Source organism: Ambystoma mexicanum, chromosome 1q (assembly GCF_040938575.1).
Source record: "Ambystoma mexicanum isolate Mex_15411 chromosome 1q, UKY_AmexF1_1, whole genome shotgun sequence".
NCBI lineage: Eukaryota > Metazoa > Chordata > Amphibia > Caudata > Ambystomatidae > Ambystoma > Ambystoma mexicanum.
Window position 1 is genome coordinate 982,909,753 of NC_090922.1, and position 20,912 is coordinate 982,930,664.

At 46.2% G+C, this 20,912-nt stretch overlaps 1 protein-coding gene across 1 annotated transcript in view; it reads left to right on the plus strand.

Annotated features, from left to right (window-relative positions):
* LOC138559733 (vitellogenin-like) overlaps nucleotides 1-20,912 on the plus strand; it is a 1,213,840-nt gene that overhangs the window by 205,784 nt on the left and 987,144 nt on the right. The gene's annotated exons all lie outside the window — the stretch shown is intronic.

Genomic DNA, 20,912 nt, shown 5'->3' on the forward strand with positions numbered 1-20,912 from the left:
TAAATTAAACATTTTCATTTTCATTTTCCCCCAACAATTAAATAATTAAATAACCCAATTCCTCCCTAATGATCCCTTGGATCCTACCGTCTCCTTGCCCCTTTTCCAGGCGTCCCGCTTTCTCCCAGGGGCCATGCCCCTCCAGGCTCAATACCTGTTCCCCCGGGGTGACCTGCTTGTGCAAACAGCGCCACCCCATCCTTTCCCGTGTCATTCCCCCATTATGCTTCCCTCCCCCCACATCAAAAGGGGCCATGCCCCCGGCACCAGAAAAACCCTCCCCCGAGGAGTTCTTTCTGCCCCACCCCAACTTTTCTACCTAAAACTTTTTACCCAGTCTCCCAGCCCAGAACCTCAGAAGAGCCACACCCGTATCCCTCACCAGATCATTTTCCCCAGCGAAACTAATCCCCCCCATCTGTAGGCCCATAGCTTTTCCTCACCCCAGCCAACATAGGAAAGAAACTAATCCCAGCCCAGCCCCCCAAACCCGGACATTTTACCACAACATCTTTATAGTTGCACCCCAGTTGCCTGCCAACAACCCTTTTCTCTACTTCTTTCCCCGCCCACTTAACCCTAGAACGTCCCAAAACCATATTTTGACATCTGACCGGACCTCCTAGCAGCATCTGAAAAAGAAATTACAAAATCACTTACAGATCAACAACATCCTAAAATGCAACACTCTTGCTACCTACTGAAAAAATTCTATAAAGACATTCCGTTTGCCCCGGTCCCTGACATACCCTTTGTATCTCCCTTACTCCCAGCGTCCCAACCTTTTCACCTACTCCTCTTAATAGCCCAGCCTGCTACTTTCAGATGCTGCACCCCTCCTGAATGACTGAGTTCCAACCTCCTAACCTTTCCCACACCACTAATAACACCTCCTCAGTACCGTATCCCCTCTGGCCATCTCCTTAACCTTCTCCGAAAACACCTCAGGTCTTCTCCTACCGTCCCCCAATATTTTGCCCCTTTCCCTAACCTATATACAATACACCTAAACCCACTTAGACCCCCTCTTTCCTCTAAACTATTACCCCCCTGCTCCCCCTTTGCCCCCCCAACTTCCATCACCTTATTAGTATTGGCCCTGCGTTGCCCCCCCCTGCACCGGGGGCCCACGTGCACCCCCGTCCCTGCAGGCCCTTTGCTTTATTTCTCCTCCCGCCACTGCACCAGGGGCCAAACCTGCACCCCCGTCCATGCAGTCCCTTCCTTATCACTCATTTTCAAGATCCTCGCGTCCATTACCACCTGTTTCCCCCTGCACCAGGGGCCCTAGTGCACCCCCGTCCATGCAGGCCCCTTTTCTTCCTTACTCCTCTCCACCACTGCACCAGGGGCCAAACCTGTGCCCCCATCCATGCAGTCCATTCCACATAAATTCCTCTTCCAGCACCTTGTTTCGTTGCTCCACTTCTTTCCACCAGCTGCACCAGGGGCCCTAGTGCACCCCCGTCCATGCAGACCCAGCTCATCACTTCCCCTAGCTGCACCAGAGGTGCTCCCGCACCTCCGTCCATGCAGCCTGAAGCTTACTCACCTTGTCGTGCGGCAAGCGTGAGAGCTACGCCACCGTCGTCCATGCCCTCTAAACGACGGCCACCGCCCCTTAACAATTTCCACAGTTACATCCCCCTGCGGCCCTCCCCTACCTACGCTTCTTCCTCCTCGCCCTTCTCCTACCCCCTTTAAGTCACCCCCAAAACCTTTCATCAAACCTTGTGCCCCCCCTCCTTTTACGTTAAACTGAGCCCGAACTACCAGCACACCCCAATTTACCTGGCATGCGGTCCTTCCCCCCCACCTCCTTTCCCCGCTCCTCGCCCTGCCCCACTGTCCCCTGCCTGAAAACAAGCTGTAACTGGATGCCGACCCGCACACTTGCTGCACTCGTGTTTAAATTTGCACATCCACCTCGTGCAGCCTTCTTTATTGAACGCCCAACATGCTGTCGAGGGCTGTCCTCCGCCTCCTCCCCCCGCCCCTTCATGGGCGGGGTGACCAAGAAAGGGCTGGTAAGGCACAGGCAGCCCACTTGCTGTGTGCAATGTCGGGGCAGGCCTCATTGGAGCCATCCATTGCAGCCACAGATCCATGTCTATCTCCCCCCAGACCCCCTGACTGTCCTCCGCCATTCTCGCTCTGCATTCCTCATCATAGCGTACCCAGGCAAAACCCCCAAAACTCGTGAAAGCCTTCCTAATTACGTCTATATATTTAAGCAGGGCCACGCAACGCTCCGGGAATTTTTCACAGTACACACTGGCATAAATGCTAAACGCCGACGTCCAATTTTCAATAGTCACCGGGACCCTTGGGCGTGAAGCCAGTTCCCTCTCTTCCTCCTTAGACCCCTCCTTTGCTCTCACTTCCCTATGGAGCAATTTAAAGACCTCCACAAATTCCCCCGCCTGAATCTTCTCCCTGGTCGCTGCCATCAAGTGCGCCCCCAATGGTTTTGTTATCCCCATGTATGGCAATTTTTTCTCCTTTCTTTTCACTTCACACTCCTTATCTTTTCCGGCTTGCACTTCGAGCACCAATGGCTCCACCACCTTGTCCGTTTGGACCTCCACTGAGCAAATGCTCTTCTCAACCCCCGCGGCTCCAATGGCCTGCACCCCCACTTCCTTCCTTACACTTTGCAGTCCGGACCCTTCCTCCCCTGTCCCCCTTCTTGCGACCTCTCTCTGCCATGCAGATGACCATTCCCTTTCCCGCTCACCTCTTTCCACACCTGCCGCCTGTGGTCTGGCGTCCACACCGATGCTCCTCTTCTCCTTTCTTAGGGGGCTCCTACACTGTGGATGCGAGCTCCTGCCCAAGATGATTTGCTGATCTTCTTCCGAGCCCGGGGCGTCCGCCCCGCCACTCCCCTGACGTCTTCTCGGCGGGGCTGTGGGAACCTCTGCCTGGTCCTCTTCTCTTGGGCGAGGCGTTCCGACCTCCACCCTGAAATCCTCATTACTAGGGGCTGTGCTGCGCCCTCTAGGCTCTCCTTGCGTTGACCGAGGAGGGGCCGTACCGAAACCCTCACCCTCCATCTGTACAGTGGGGGCTGCGCAGCGCCCTCCGCCCCCACTCCTCCTATCCGGGGGGGCCGTTCCGCGCCCCGCCCTACCCTCCTCAATTGACAGGGACCTCTCCCTCCTTCTCCCACCTGCGCTCCTCTGCAGGTATTTACCCCCTCTCCCCTCTGCCCTGACACCCCCACCTGCGCCCCACCCCTGCCCCCACTGGTGTTCCCTCGGTCCCTACCTTCTCGCGCGTTCCCCTCTTCCCTAGAGCTATCATACCCTTCCTCCCTCCCTGGCTGCCCCCCTGACCTCCTTAAACCCCCATCCGCCCTCTTGTCTATCTCCATCCTCATCTTCCTGCCCCTGGATTCCCAAATCTCCCCTCTCCCTGCCCTAGGGGTGCAAGCCACCACCGCCGCCAACGCACCGTCTGCCGCCGCTCTGCGCTGCGGCCGGCCCCCACCGCTCTCCTCCTCTCCCGTAACTTCCCCTACCGCCCCTTCCAATTGGGCTTTAGTTGCCCTGCTAATGATTTCCAGGGCCTTCTTCAAGGCCCCAGCATCCACCAGCCCCTTCTTGCTTGCCCCCCGGCCTGTCATTGTGCACACTAATCCCCGTGTGCCCAAAAATATGCCCCTTTAAATCAAACTACTTACTCTACGCCCCCGAGCCGGGACCTACCCGAGGACTAGCTCCCTGGCCCTGCGAAACCCTGACACTAAGTTAACCAGCCCCCAGAAACAAAACACCACTAGAGTGATAACCCGAAAATAACCTCCCTAAAATTGATAATTAATAAGAGAAAAATTAAACCCAAAATTATCCTAACCTAATTAGCTATTATTACTGGTATAGCCGCTATGATGCTTGCCTTATGCTAATTTGTAAAATTTATAAAATGTTTTTTTTTTCAAACCTTAATAAACTAAATTTATCCTTGAAACCCCCTCCCTCCCTACTACCTAGCAAAAAACCGGAAAAAAGGGGGGGGCCACCAACACACTATAACACCCAGCACTAATTAGTGCTTGCTAACAGCAGCTAACGCTGCCACCTAGCGGTGCCCAAACAGCACCGCACTTCTCCCACGTATGAGGGACACGTCCCCTTTAACTACTCTGCCCTGCCCACCAGACCGAGACAAACGCTCGCTAACAGCGGGAAATCCCCACTGATGAACCGCGGAAAAGCCGCCGCCGCTCTGCTCCCTCCCTGGCCCTAAAACCCCACTCACAGCACGCCCGCACACAGATACAAGATCCCCCCCAAATCCCTGCCGCAAGACCACGGAGCCCTCACACCCCCCGCCCACGGGATAACCCCGCTGCACGCACGGAAGCCCGGGGACACAGTAGGACGCGAGGGGTGTCTTATCTACGGCACCCCTCCTATGCCACTCATAAAAGTAAAAACGAACTTATAATTTTTTTTTTTTTTTTTTTTTGATAAACCTAACCGCCCTCCTCTGAATTACTCCCCTCCTCACCTGCTCTAAATACGCCACCTAGGCCCCAGGCACTACAGGGAAGGCTCGGGAGCAGGCAACAGGACTTGACAATCATCAAGTCCTAACCGTCGCCTGCCTCCCGAACCTTCCCTGAGCCCTTAAATACCCCCCCAGGAGGCGCTCTGCCCCACGGCCACTCGCTGGCCATGTGCAGCGCCAAAAACTCCCCGGGGGGAAACGCTTCGCGTTCCCCCCGGGGCCCCCCCATCCACCTCCCAGATTCATCTATGCACATCCTGGGGATGGTACTGCTTAAAACTGGGTGGCCTATTTATTTGATGTTACCTCTATATGCGTTTTATTAAGTAAAGGCATGTGTGGAAAGGGGAGGAAAGTCATAAAGAAGATTAGCACGCGGTGAGGGGGATGTGGCAGCCTCCCAGCCAATCAGGACACTCAGAATGGGGTTGTTACCTCATGCTCCGAGCGACCTTGGAAGTGGGAGGCCACCATCTTCCCTGCATGCATTCAGGTAAGCGGATGCCCGCACGTCCTCTTCCCCCTGAGACCCCATCTCCAGTGTCCACAGCCCTCTCCCCTCCCCACCCCGGACCCACTTACTTTATACTGCCTTGTCCCTCGACAGCAACAGGAACACTCAGTGTTACCAGTGCATTTCCGTCAGCATTTTACCCCATGGAAAGTAGAAGGGACTACGTGTAGTTCCCTGCACCCTAATCCATGGTGGGCAGATAGGTTGTAGTCTTTTTAAAGTTGGAAAATGGCAACCACACTTTTTCTCAACTTGAACAAACAAATATTATCATCCCTGTATAACATTAGCAATAAGCCCTTTGATGGGGGGCATAACCGGCTGCATGTAACAGCCCGGGGCTATCGTTAAGGTCCTTGCTTTGCTTGGGCCTCTAACTCAGACCCCGGGGCACTACCTGATGGGTATTGCCACCCCATCCTGGGGTTTATTGCTTAAGTAAATCCATCCACCATGAGACGTTTTTTTTATGCAACATAATAATCCATTAAACGTCTCCCATGCTCTCATAATGTTTCTCAACTGTTCCTACACAGAGCAATTTTGCTATTTGTGCTAGACTATTCCAGGGATGACATACTGACTGAATTGCTGACCCTACTCTCTGTTGATATTTAATTCACCCTTAGTACAATGGGAAGAGACGGCAGGATTGTTTTCTCACATTTTGAATTGATTGGAAAGGTGATGTGGACCCTTGTTTAACTGTAATGACCTTTCACTGTTAGTATGGCTTAGATTTAATCAGCAATGTTTTGCATGTGCTTGTCAGAAGAGCAGTCAGTTTGTAGGCCACCTCACAATTGTTGACCTTCTCTTTGTTAGCATTAGCTTCACATGCAGTTCACTGTTAAAACAATTAAATTCTTGCCTGTTATAGTATACACTATAGTGTCTGCTTCCTGCACCCTCTCTTAAGTAAACTATTCCTTTTGAGGTTCCCATCCCTATCGCATCCACATCCTTACCAACATCACTGTCTGGGCTTTTCACGCACTTGTAAGTCACTAATGTAGTCTATCGTAGAGCCCCATTGTGTATCCCACCGTGCAGGTGAGTCCCTGCTCTAACTCTATGAAACAATTGGAAACACATTACAGCTTACAGTCACAGCTTCCCACAAAGTTGTGTCTGCCATGGCAACCAAACACATATGCATTATTCTCACAAACGCTCCCCACACATGTTTGCTGAAACCCTGCTCCTCCTCACCCCCTCTCCACCTTACCTCCCTCCCCATTGTTTGTTGAGACCAGTTATCACACATCGACATGCTCATTGCCGCTAATACACACTGATGACAGTCCACTTTCGTGCCACATTTCCCTCTCCCATGTAAAATAGTAGCTAAGAGTAGGGGCTCATTACAAGTCGCTGGTAATTCTGTCAGGATACCGGGAGACTACCATACCGTCGCTGCCACCCGATACCCCAGTATTACTGGGATATTACAGTTTGCAGAGATGTCGAAAAAAATCTCCATTCCCGGACTCCATGGGATGGGGATGCCGCAATTACTGGCACCAACAATACTGGTGCCGTTGGTTGTGGCAGTTGTCTGCTGGTAGGGTTCGGAACTATCAGCAGGTCAGGTCTACCAGTAGATCAATTCCTCCACCAGCAGCCTAGGAGTTTGATGGTCTGGAAAGGTGCGGATTCACATTGCTACCAGCACCTTATTTCCAGACCACCAATCTCATAATGTGCCCCATACACATTAGAAACTCCTCAAATATGTTTTTATTGCTTGCACATTCAATTTTAAATCTTCCTTCTGTAACAGTGTGGTCTTGTCTGTGCTATATAGAATTGCATACGTAAATAAATAAAAATGTTCTTCAAGGACCAGGAACCAGTGCGTGTAATCAGTAAGCAATGCATGTTGAGGGGTTCTACTCTGCCAGCTCAAATAGAGAGGTTCAGCTCCGCTTCAAGCTCCGAAATGAAGCATATATTCTGTTGATTTACTCTTAAAAACACTGTATTTATCACCCAATTTGTATTTGCTGACAGTGGTCTTCACCTATCTTTGAGGATGTATGAATTTGAATAGAACAATCCTCCTGATCTTGAACTCATCAGCCTACATTTGACAAGACAATGTTTTGGCTCACCCCACCTATTGATATGATATGATATGATAAGTTATTTATAACGCGCTTAATACCTAGAGGTTTCTAAGCGCAGACCCGGGGATCAAACCTGTGGTGCTCCGTATCGTCTTGCTTCCAAGGCGTGCACGTTGCCCCTGAGCTATCCTCCCAGACCCTGAGCTATCCTCCCAAGACTCAACGGTTATGCTGATTTTTAAGACCTGCATACAGCATTTGTGAGAATTTCTGTGTAATTTTCCTACAAACGCACACTATAACTCTGATCTGCTCAAAAGTGTGTCTGACTGTCTCAGGTAAAGGCAGTGAAGGCAATTAAGAGCCAGCATGGGTCCCAGAGCAAACAACCTTAAAACCCATTCTGGGTCCCATAGCCCACAAATTGATTGACCAGAAAAGCTTGCATTCTCAGTCGTTCCTTGACAGTGTCCTTGATAGGACCAGAGGCCCAGAGTACACACATTCTCTCCCATGACCTTTCTCTATCCCTACTGAGTACTGTGCTGTCCTCAGCTACACATCCCATTGCCCCCCCCCAAATGTAATGAGTCTCTATTTGACATTTCAAGCTACATTGTGCTATCAACCTCAACTAATCAATATGACATATATAATTGATGTTGGTGCAATGTAAAAGTTTCAACGGAAAGGAGTAATTTGCCATTCTTTGCTACACACACATCATTCTTTGTCACATACACAAGCAAACATATTATTCACGCCCTTCCCTTCCCGTTCTTTTCAAGACAGATCCATTATTTTCCACCCATTATTTTAGAAGACCAGGATGTTAGCTATGAAATTACCTTGAATTGCAGTGTAAATATATAAATATCTCATTGCTGAGGTCCTTAGTGAGCCACAGGAAACATAGGCAAGGGTTTAATGTATCTAAGCACTCATCAATCCTCATATAATGCACACTAAGGATTTATTAGTAGCACAGTAAATATACTGAAAGGACAGTTTTATCATATATGCTGAACACTACAAAAGGATTATTTGACTTCAAAGTTAATAGTCAAAACCTCTAAGAAATTAATAAGAATACATTTTATTTGGAGACGCCATGAAAAAGTTTAATGTAGTCCAGAATTGTCGTAACATCCGGTACATTTAAACAAAATATTTAAACTGTTGTAGCCACAAAATATTGGGAGACAATAATAAGAAGCAGGTGCTTATCATTGATCTAGACATGTGCTGTGTATAGTATTATTATTGTTCAATATAAATCCAGTCCGAAGAAACCCCAAAATGATCAAGTTAGAGAAATACTTTTGTTTCAATATCCAAACTGAGTTGTTGTGTAGGTGCCTGAAGAGAGGGAATCCAGCATATTTCGATGTCAGAGGATTAATGTCCTATTGCATCGTGTGGAAGTGAAGACACAGTTTTTATGCCAATAAGTTGCAGCTCCTCTGCGACAGCATTGTTATGGTTTTTCCAGTGCTCCCATCATGGAAGAATGTTATTGTTTTGGTTTGATCCCAGTTGATCTGCAACTATTCATCAAAGTAGCCTGGTGGTGCTTCCAATACAGATTTTGTTGAATGTGCAGATAGACCATACATCGTGTGTGTCATTAATTAATTCCTTATTTTGTTTTTGTTTTTTTGTTTTTTGTGTAAGGGCTGTAAATTGGAATTCAAATGTTGAATTGCTTGACATATTAGCATTTGTTGCACTTAGGAAAAACCATGTCACTTTGGTGGCGATCATGACTCTCTTTCAAACTTGAGCTTTTTCCAGACATCTTGAGCATAAACATATCTGGAGGGTTTTGGCCCTATAGGTAATCATTGGGTTGTCTAATTATATTTGTTAATAAATCTGGGTCCAATTTTAGGATGTGTCAATCTTCTGATCAGAAAGTCAACATTCGTTTCACTTGAGTGTCTTGCTGAATGGTGACTCACTTGGTTGTCCAACTCTCTTTTAATGTTTCTTTGGAGTAAGATATTTTCTGGAAATCATTTGTATTTTGTCAGAGAATTCCTTTGAAAGTTGTTTAACATTGTCACTTCTTATTCATTGTCTGGCCATGTTAGATGTTTTTGTTTAAAAGTGTTTATGTTTGCTTCTTATTTTTTTGCAATTTATAGACTCAATGTTGTGTTGATGAGTACTACCTTCACTACTGTGGTCTTAGAATGAGGTTTAGTCTCCAGATGATTGCCTATTAAGCGTAAATTAGCCATGCAGCCATTAGTCAATGAAGAAGGAAAATGGGACGGTTCCTTAACCCCGAGCCACGTGCAAACTATGGCTGATGACGTCACAACCCAAGTACCCTCAGCGGGATGAGTTTGCACCTCTGTCCGCCGCCTCGGATGTCAATATCCACTGTGGCCACGGCCCACCTCCACAACCTGGCCGCATCCCACACAGAACACGAAGTGGGAAACAAGATGAAGCTGAGACCGACCACATGGGTCAACTCGACTAAACATCACAAACCTATGCTGCCATTGTTAGAGATGACATGATGACATAGCCACGACGAGCAGAAACACATGTGCTGCCATGCACCTGGATCAGACACACACCAACCCACACGAAGAGCACGCTCAGTTCTACGACATAGAGGACCGTGCACACTCACAGACGTGCATCGTTATTATTTTCCACATAGGTCAGCAACCGCATCGCAGAAACGCAAGATGCCAGAAGAGTTTGTGTATATGCTTGCAGATGCTTCATGCTACTAACCCCCGAAGATAAGACCCTACATATGGACCGATGTACAAGGAACTACACTGCACCCTCACACCGCTCGCCTTATGGACCTTATACCGCTACGTATAACCAAGCCAAAGTAGGCCACAAATCAGAGTCCACAGACCTGGAGCAGTTCATACAGAGCTACAAGGTGCTGATCATGCAGTCTCGCCCTGACTAGAGCCCCATGGCCAAGGTTATGACATTGCAATCAACATGCTGTGCTCTCCAAGCCAAGGTTACACCTGCCACTGCTACGACTCCCCGGAGCAGACATACAAATCAAATCCCGGTAATTCTGCCTCAGCCACGGTCCCGCAACACGTGACTAGGCTGAGCTGGTACGATGCCAAGCTCCAAGGACTGAAGAGGCTCTGGGGTCCCACGTCTGGGACCCAGCTTGCAACAAAGAAGTAACAAATTAACCACCAGCAGCGATGGGAAAGGAGCGCTCTAACGGCAAGTAGCAGGACCTGTCCATTGTCGTTCACTGACACATAGTCACACATTGTTGCCAGCACCAGCTCCATCATGAGCTGGGAACAACAATGGTCCCAGGCTTGGGGGCTTGTGGGTGGACCAATCAGGGCACGGGGGGCTAACCACTGACGGCATCACAACCGAACCAATCACTAACTCATTCCATGTAACAATTTCTATGTAGCAACTTTTAGGGACAACCCAAGCATACCACCTAGCTTCTTCTCTACCAATACCCCTTCCCATATACTGTCCTATACTGACCCTACCACTCGGGGAGCCAACCCGGAGTAGCGTAGGTTTGGGGATGGGTTTTCGCAGATGACGCACATTGTTACGTCACTAAGAAACAAAAGCCCAATTACAATGTGACGTTTTTGGGAATCTACGCTCCATGAACCTGTCCCTGTCTTTTTTTGTGTAATAAATAGCAGTAACCTATTGCTCTTGTGTGGGCCTCCTACTTCTTTGGGGCACGGAAGGAGTTAGGGCCTTCCCACAGCTGGAGGTTCGTGGACTCCGGGTACGGCCCTGTCGACCTCCAGAAATTACCCTAACATCACAAAAGATATGGTGCCAACATCAGAGAGGCAAGTTAAATTCTTTATTTTGAATGCCTAAGTATGGACCGTATAACTCTATTCAGGGCTCTATTATTTGATTACCCCATCTGGGGGAAATCCAATAGAATTAAAAGCTCTATATTCTATATGTTATTTCAATCTGTTAAATAAAAAGCTTTTTTTCAAATGAGGAATGGAGAACTGTACTAATGATCCTTCAAATCATCGCACCCACACGTCCCAAAGTTAATCATAATCAAGTAGTGATGAATTATACACATGCCTGCAAATAAAACTTGCAAATTATCTATATGAATTGATGTAAGTATGTGAATAATATCTATAGTAGCCAACTGATTGTCAGCTGGGGCATTCTCCCTTCTTGCTTGTAGGAGCTGGAGATCTATGCGGGAAGCCGTGTTTTTCTCTTCCTTGCTGGTTGATAATAATATTACATGTGATGCTGAAAAGTGGTAAAACCCTCCAAACAGAATAACATCTTTTCATATACTTAAAAATAACTGCTCTTGCATGTTATGCTTTATTCCCTGATATCTCTTTTTTTTCTAGCTGGGGCATCCTCACCTATGCACAAGCTTGTCACCTCCTCCAAATCACCACTTTGTTATTAGCCATCTTGTTGTTTGTTGTCTGTATTTTGTTTTTGTATGGAGCCGGAAGTTGTTCAGGAAGCAAATCCTAACGCTAAGTTGTCGCTAAGGTTATGGATTTTATATTTGATTCTTATTTCTATATATGGATGTAATACACAAACACTAATGTATTGTTATATATGTGTTTATTTGAAGAGTTCAAATAAAAATGTGAAAAAGATAACAACATTCCACAATATCATCACATAATTCCAATTTAACTCTTACCAGTTTTATCCTGTGCTTCCATTTTAAACTTAATAGCATATAGATGATTTGTGATATTTAATTTCATCTCTTAAACATCTCTTATGATATGATATGATAACATATGTTATTTAAAAACGCGCCTATACACAAGTGTTTCAAGGCGCAACGAGGCAAGGGAGGGGGAACAAAGGGAGGACAGAGACAATGATCTTACTAGGCTAAGTGACATTGAGACCAAGCAAGTGCGGAGGAGGCGGAAGGGGAGGGGACACATGCCAGGGGAAGGGGAGGGGGGAAGTGCTATAAATGGGATCAAAACAATAACAAGAAGTGTGGCCAGCAGGTGGCAGGTGCAAGGGTAAGTGCAAACAGCAGGTGTCCAAAGTGCAGGTAGGGGGACTGTAGGGTTACAGATACAGACCCAAGTGCAAGGGTTGCCAGGAGGCAGTGCGGGTGTGCAACTGGGCGGACAGGGACCTTGGCCCGAAATCAGAGGGTAGCCAGGTGACAAGTGCATTATCATACAGGAATCAGCAGGGGAGAGGACAAGGTGTTTAGCTCTGCTAGGTTATCCAGTGGCAGAACTAAGCAAATGATAGAGAATATTTGGCTCACCTGTATCTCTGCATAGCCAGATAGTGGAGTCTGGAAGTTCAACAGATAATACGCTAATTATCCATCAAATATATGGCTCCTACTTATCTGGATGACTCTTACAACAGCAGTTATTTACAGAGAGTCATTATGGTGGATACACTGGGTACCTTCAAAGTTACCCAGATGACAAAGTTGCATTTTCAAGACAAGAGCAACACTTGTCAAATGACGTAAAGGATTACTGCAAACTAATACACAAATGCATGGATTCAATCTCCCCAATGCCTGTAAAGTTTAAACATTGGGCAGTGGCAAAAACAAAACTGATGCTAGAAATATACAAACAAGATGATATATAATTGTAGGGGGAGGCTACATTGTGCTGCTGATCAAAATACTTTGATGTTTGTACTCTACATTCTGACTCTCAGGAACATCCTGGCCTGTTTATTTGTAACAAAATCCTACAACACTCAGTGTAATAAAAAATGTTTGTCATTGTAAGTGTCCCTGCAGTATAGAACTTGGCAGATGTGATTCTCCGAATCCTCCCTTTGAGTGGGAAGGATAGGGATTGACCAAATAAACTTTGGAAAGTCATTGCTAAGACCTGCAGAAGAGCTCCTTTAATCCTAGTGTAATTGCTACTGCCTCTAAACGTTATGTCGAGAACTTTTAAACATCTTCTGAAGCTTGTTGTGAGGAACCCATGGTTTCAAAAGAAAGACAGACACAAAAGAAACCTTTTTTGTTCTCGAAAAAGGGGTTGGAAGAATGCCTATGTTGCTCTATAGCTAGGATGGGAGTAGTCTCTACCATCAATAAATAAAACAGTCCAAGTTGAGTCTGTCAAATCACAATGGCCTACACTAACAAAACCTAATGCCTGCCTTATCACTTGTACAAAAGGTGTGCAAATGAGAATATGTACACAAAGGAAAATCGGTGTTAGAATAAAAAGAATACATTTGGCTGAGTCAGCACTCCTCCCCACGCTAGACAGCATGGAGTAAGGTGGTCCCCATAGACAGATGATACACTCTGGCTCAGGTTCTCAAAACAAAGGCAGATCAAAACGTGGGTTCGAGGCCCGCCTGGCCTTCTACATTAAAGTCTCTCTTTCCAGCTTTGAAAACACGGTTCAACAAAATGTTCATGCCGGTCTCCATCAGTCCGGCTCATACCTTTCAAAGGATAATGTTCACATAGGTCTTCCTCAGGTCGGGCTCAGACCCTTCAAAGCATAAACATTCACATAGGTCTCCCTCAGTCAGGCTCGAATCTTTCAAACACAACACTTGCAAGGATTCCCTTCCCCAAGCTTAATTGGCATCCTTCAGGGGTTCTTATCACACTTCTGTCTCCCTCAGTGGGGCTCAGACCTTTTCCTGATGTTGAAGACTTTCGAATGTGTTTGGCTATTAGCATAGAATTCTGCAGGACCACTTTGACTTTCCCTTCGGCTCACATTCTTGTATTATTTGCCCCAGTGTCTCTTGGTCTGGGTGGTTCGATGTCATAAGCACAAAAAGTTCAACATTCACCTTTTCCCCAGGGTAAATTTTGATCACTTTGCTTTTTATAGTTCATTCACTTTATCGCTTCATAACAAAAACATTTCACCTTTCACTGAGACCTTTGAGTGGCCTACTTCTTTTTTGCCGGACCACTCTGCTACTCACTATCACTGATTTCACAGCTATCAGTAATTCAAAGTTCATCACAGTTCTGCCTTCCTTAGTGTCTTATCCACATGCATGCAGCCTTCAATTGTGTGATATACTGTTGCAACTTGAATATTTCCTTAACACACACAGTCTTTCATGTCGCTTGCCAACTCACCGCCGGCTGTGTACATTTCTTTCTTGTCTTTTCAGTTTTTAATTCACAAGTCAAGGTTAATACCCCAGGTTTGCCCCCCCACCCCTGCAACTCTGCTGTCCACCCAGGAAGGTCACTGGTGTCCTTGAAACACAATACAGTCTTATTGTCTGGGATTTTACCTTCTCAATGTGTCTTTCACAGCCTTTTGGAGGCAACACCGCCTGCAGGGAACTCCAGGGTCTCTCCAGCTCAAATTCTATCCCTCTGGCTGTCATGCACCATCCAGCATCCCTAGCTCGCTCAGAGTGTGCCTGTATGTTCCACCTTTTATACTAGAACTAGTGTGGTTGTAGGGGTGCACTTTTTTTATGCAATTAGATCAATTGTACTTAATGAGTTAATGCGAAATTCTAAATAATGTTCAAAGGTGCTCCTTGTTTAATCTGTGTTACCAGATCGTGAAACTAAATGGAAACAAAAGGTATCTCGAGGGTCTCGGGATACAAGCAAGGGCACAACATTAACAACCCCATAGGTTGTAAAAAAGTTAGAGATTCAAATAAATCCAAAACATACTTTTCAACAAATTGTATTCTTTGTGTAGCAATTTTAAACAAATTTAAAACACATAGGTTCAAAATAACAGTTTGAGAACAGTATCTACAACTCATAAATGTTAGAACCTTCCGTGGTTCTTTACAAATAAAATTCAAAAAAGTAATTAACACAATAATTTGATACAACAGTTTTATCAAAAATTCACAAAAGAAATTTCTTGTGGTCTACTCTTTACATTTCCTCTAATAATTTAAACTAAACTTATCCACAATAGGGTTCTTGATATCTTGATAGAAGATGTTAATCGTATTGACTATACAGATCGTCAATCTATCATCTACAACGCGTTTCGGGCCTGATGCCCTTCTTCAGGTTTGTATATCAAGGTAATTGTGTCTGTAATTATAACAAAAGTAAGTCCTGATACTCAAATAGATAGTTCTTATTTAGTTGCTAATTCATAACTACAAAACTAAAGATTATGAGAAGCCTGTCTCTACCAACCTGTATGTGAACTGCTGGGAATCAACTCTTTCTTGCAAATTGCTTCCGAACATATGTATAAATATTCTGAAAAAATGAGCAACAAAACCAGAGTTACTCTACCAATTGACCTACGGTAATTCAATGGTCTAGAGTGGGACAAGTCACTATTAAAGCGCTGTGTCCCGCTAATCTAGAACTAACCAAAGTATCCACTACTCACTGAGACTTCGATTTTTTTGTTACAAAGAGTAAACTCACCTGTCAATGCAGTAATTTAACATGATCCACTAAATTATATGTAGATTTCAGACAAATCTCCTATGTCAAAAGCTTCTTGGGTTCAGTCAAGGGCTTTCCAGTAGCTGTAATGGCACATATACTGTATTACTTATCGTGTGACGGGAATGTATTTTTAAATTTAAACGCTTCCCAATGCGTGGAGTGCAGATAAGTTAAATGACATACCTCTTTATTTCCTTTAGGTGTTCAGAGTGCAAGGAATAAACCTATGTTCTTTGGTCCTACAGTGCAATAATGACAAGCTTAATTGGTCGTTGCTGGAGTGGTAATTTGTCTGTGAATACAGAAGTTGTACACAACATGTTACAATCCATGTCTCACGTCTTGTTCATTTTAAAATATTATCATATTAATAAGAGGATAAAAAAATCACTTACTATTGCCTGTAGTTCCTCTCAGATGGTATTTGTTAGTGGCAGTATGGATGGCTATGTTAAATTACATCTCGCTAACGCGGATGGGAGCTCCTCAGCTACGTTCTAAAATACAAGAGACAACAGTCTCAGTTAATTCAATACCTACCCGCTCGGCTCGTGTTACATGCACGCTAAGCGGTAACAATTGAAACATAATAGTTTAAGTTGTATGTACTTACTTCTAACTAGGTAGCAATACAGCATAACTACAAGAGCTTTATATCTGAAACTGCTAGAATTGTAGTTGCAAACCTTGCCGTCCTTGCCTGTCCTAGTAAAGAGCACAGTCTGTTGTTAAAAGGGAAGAGTCTGTCCTATGTGTCTGAGTGTGTGTCTTCTCAGTGATCTTCATCCTATCAGTCCCTCTCTTCTTCATCTCAGTGTTTGTATAAAAAAGGAGGGTAGTTGGGAAGTTCTGTGTTTTCTGGTAATTATGGGCCAATTGGGTAGGGTATTGTCAGATCAGAAATGGTAGATATATGGTTGTGGGTACGTGGGTTCTGGTTTCCCATGAGGGTCTTGCATTCTTTCCTTTAGGGAAAAGTACTGGGGCAGGAAGGGGCTTGGTTTAACATATCTCAGGTAAACTGAAGCGGTGTCGGGTAGGGGTGTGTCCCGTGGGCATTCCTCCCACAGTCCCAAAGGACCTGTTGTCCAGCTATCCTCCCACACTGGTCCCACCCCATAGTCTGATTCCAAAGGCGATGGCAGTGCCCTGGCCACCTGAACAAAAGATCCTTGGGGTCTATCTGTGAGAACAGTCTCCGGTTTCACACATTGTTCAGAGACAGATTGCCACCCCAAGATGAAAGTGTTATGGCTCCCACAAAGCAACTGACTGGTTCAATGCACAGAAGTGAAATTAGCCTGGTATCTTTCTTATGTTGGTAGTGCATTTTTGTTGCTCGGTGACATCTACATTTCTTCACTGACATCAGGTGGAAGTAAATCCACCACTTTATCTCCGAATGTATAATTCAGTGGTGAGGGAAAAACATCAGTAATTCTGTTACAGCAAAAAAAAGAATACAGAATGACCTCCATGTTATTTCCAGCACCGCCAAACTCGTAATGAGGCCCATTAATGTCTGCTATTGATTCATACTCTCTTACTGCCTCCATATACAGTATCCCTAGAGGGTTTATCAAGCTATTTTGGAGCATTTTTAATATAGGTTATTAAATCAAAACATGTGGTAATGATTTAAAGTGGAATGCTCTTAACTTACAAGTACGGTTAGTTCCTAATCTTTGCAATGCTTGATTTCACTTTGCCACAACAGTCATAACAGAAATCATTCCAAAGTAAAACCGCATAAAGTCTCAGGAAGTTTCCCTAGCCATCAGCCCTCTGACATAGTGCACAGGGATGGGTAGCAGGAGTCAGGGGGTTGACAGTCATGTTTAACTCCTGAAGCGATGAGAAGGAATTGCTAATAGAAAAGGGATCCTCACTCAGGGGATAAGAAACACTGAAGTGAAGCTCATCACTATTAATTCGATTTGCATAGATGTTTGAAAATGTCCCATCGTCGACCTGAGGTCCTTAATGAGAAAAGAAAGTTGAGAGTCAGTTAATATGGTAACTAACTGACAGAGGAAAAAAAGGGGCCAGGCTTCAGCAGTGCAATATTTTAGGTCACACAGAAATGTAGTTAAATTCCCTGTATAGGGGAACAAGTTGCAAGGCCAAATAAACCACTCCAGAAAGCAATCCAGGTTATTTATTTATTCATATATTGGAAGTTTGTTTGATGCCTATACACAAGTGTTTCAAGGCACCATGAGACAAAAAGGTGGGGCATGGGGCAGGGGAGAAGCAACAATAAGTGGTCCTACTAGGCCTTGTGACATTCGGACCATGCAAGTGCAGTGACAATAAGTGTAGGATAAGTTGGGATAGGGTGGAAAGGATTGGATAAGGGAAAGGAAGGGAGGGGAGAGGTGCAGGCAGGAAGGGGTCCCAGGGGCGGGGTAAGTGTTGGGGGGAACCCAGGATGTCAAGTGCCAGGTGAACCAGGGGTGAGGGTCAACTAGTGTGAGGAAGCGTAACCAGAGTCAGGCTAGTCGGGGAAAGGTGCTAAAGGGCAAGTGCTGGTTAGGGGTGCTGGGGAAGACTGGGCGGGGAGGGCCTGGCCACTGCAAGGCACATAAGGGACGAGGCACTAGTCACAGCAGCAGGGGGACATAAGCAGGGGAGTGGGAGAGGGAAGGAGGAGGGGAAAAGGAAAGTCTTCAGAAACCTCTGGAATTTAAGGAGATCCGGCTGAAGTCTGAGGGGGCAGTAAGGCCATTCTAGAGGTAGTCTCCTGCCAAAGAAAGAGATCTACCCTTCACTCTCTGCTTGGAGAAATGTCTGATCTGCAGAGAGCAGGAGCTAGAGGACCGAGGGACTCTAGCAGGGAAGTATTTAGGGAGAGAGAGTTAGATGTAGCAGGAACCCAGGCCCCAGAAAGCTTTAAAGATGATGCAGAGGGTCTTGAATTTGATCCTTGCAGCCACCGGGAGCCAGTGGAGAGATTTTAGGGCTGAGGAGATGCAGTCCCTGGGCTTGAGGCCAAGGATAAGTGCAGCCCTATTCTGGATAAGTTGAAGTGGATGAAGGGTGCAAAGAGGCATATTGAGGAAGAGGCTGTTACAGTAGTCCTGCCTAGAGGGAACCAGAGCTCTGGAGACATTGAGCTTCTGGTGAAAGGTGAGGAAATGGAGACAGCCTCTGAGGAGATGGAGCTGAAAGTTGGACTTCTTGGCAAGATCTGAGATGTGAGTAGAGAAGGAGAGGAGTCAAAGATGACCCCAAGGTTTTTATGCCTCACAAGATTGAGAGAAGAGGGCCCAAAGAAGGTGGAAAGAGAGTGGTAAGGGGAAACAGGAAGCAGGCATTCCAATGAGAAGGATCTCGGTCTTACTGGTATTAAGGCAGAGATCATTAGCAGAACACCATGCCTGGATAGCAGTCAGGCAGGCATATATGAGAGAGAAAGAAGAAGAAGTAAAGGAGGGAAGCTTAAAGGAGAGCTGTGTGTCATCGGCATAACACTGGAAGGGTGGAGATCAAGAGAGCCAGAGGGGCAAGGTAGATAATGAAGAGCCAAACCAATAGGATAGAGCCCTGAGGGATGCTGCAGGTAGAGAGTGGGAAGGTGGACAGGAAAGGGCCCAATTGCACTTGGGAGGGTTGGTAAGAAGGAAAGGAGGTCAGCCATGCCGTGATTGACCATGTCGAAGGCAGGGGAAAGATCGAGAAGAATCAGAATGGAAGGAGAGTTGGAATCAAGATTTAAGTGCAGGTATTCACGGGTGTTCAGGAGAGCAGTTTCTATGCCTCTGGATGCCAGACTGGTGGGCCTGGATACAACCAGCAGATACGGTGTGGTGGGTCAGTTGGCAGAAGACCAACTTCTCCAGGAGTTTGCTGAGGAAAGGGGAAATGGAGATAGTGTGATAGATAGTCGGGCAGGAAGGGTCAGCAGACAGTTTTTTTAAGAGGGTCTGCACAAGGAAGTGCTTGATTGGTTGTGGGAAAGAGCCAGTGGCAAAGGAATGGTTACAGAAATCGGCCAAGGCAGGGGTGAGAGAGGAGATGTAGTCCTTGATTGTTCTTGAAGAGCAGGGGAGCATCAGATTGAATGAGAATTTCATAGAGCAGACTGCTCTAGAGAAATCACCCGGTGCAATGGGAGAGAAGGAGAGAATGGGGGAGTGGTTGAGGGGGACAAGGAAGACATGAGCGGAGGGGGGAGTAGAGGAGAGTGAGGACAGGATGTCCTGAGTTTTGGTGGAGAAGTAGGAGGCCAGTGCAGTGCAGAAGGCCTGCGAGGGAAGGGGAGAGGAGAAGACTGCAGTTGTATTGGAAAGTTCCTTGCAGATTTTGAAAGGTTCAGCCATGATTGCCCCCGAAATATGGGCTTGGACCTGAGCCCTTTTCTTGGAGAGGATGGAGAGCTGACATTGCCTTTGGAGCAGGCGGCAGGCCAGTTTGTCATTGGATGTGCTTGAGGACTGCCACTTCTATTCAGCGACTCTTCACTTGTGTTTCAGAGTGGCCAAGTCGGAGTCATACTAAGAGTTGCACTTGCAGGCAGGCTTCATGCAGATTCTCATGCCTGGGGAAAGGATGTCAAGGTGTTGGAGATGAAGAGATGGAGATTAGCAAGTGCTAAGTCCAAATAAGAGTCAATAGCAGGGGTGGGGGGAGAAATGAAAGTGGCAGAAAATGCAGTGACTGAAACACGCTTCATCAGTTGAATGATGGAAAAGGAGACTAACAGTGCAGGCAGAGTTATCGCCGGGGGGCCAGGAAGCTGCACATGGGAGAGGAGAGAGTGGTCAGACCTAGAGAGAGGGGTAGTTAGAGGATTGGAGAGAGTGATATCAGCTGAGGTGAGCGCATTCAGGGTGTGACCAACAGAGTGGGTTGGGCCGGAGGAAAGAATTGTAAGGGAAAGAGAGTCACAAAGGTCATGGACAAGAACAGTGGCTGCATCAGGAGAGGCTAGATGAATATTAAAGTCCCTAAGGAAGACCATTGTCGACCATACCATCTTGGCAGAGCATCTGAAGGAAGTGGATAATTTCTCATCAGAAGCAGTACAATGGATGCTATCCTTCCTCTCAAATAGAGTAAGTAGGGTCTGTGCAGATGATGCTATGGCGCCGCCTATCTCTGCGCATTTTGGAGTACTGCAGGGTGCTTGCACATTGCCGTGTGTCTATAACATCTTAATGGTCACCTTCTTTGCTCATCTTGAACAGGAATGGGTCCTATTTTGTAACTACGCAGATGATACACAGTGCGTTATTCCGCTCACAGGGTGTCATCTTCAAGATGAAATGGAACTGAATAGAATATTTTCTATTATCGAACTCTGGATGATGCAGAATAATCTGGCGCTCAATCAAGGACAAACTGAATTTATGATAGTGGGATCCTCAGGTACACTTGCCAAGCACTTTCATTTAGG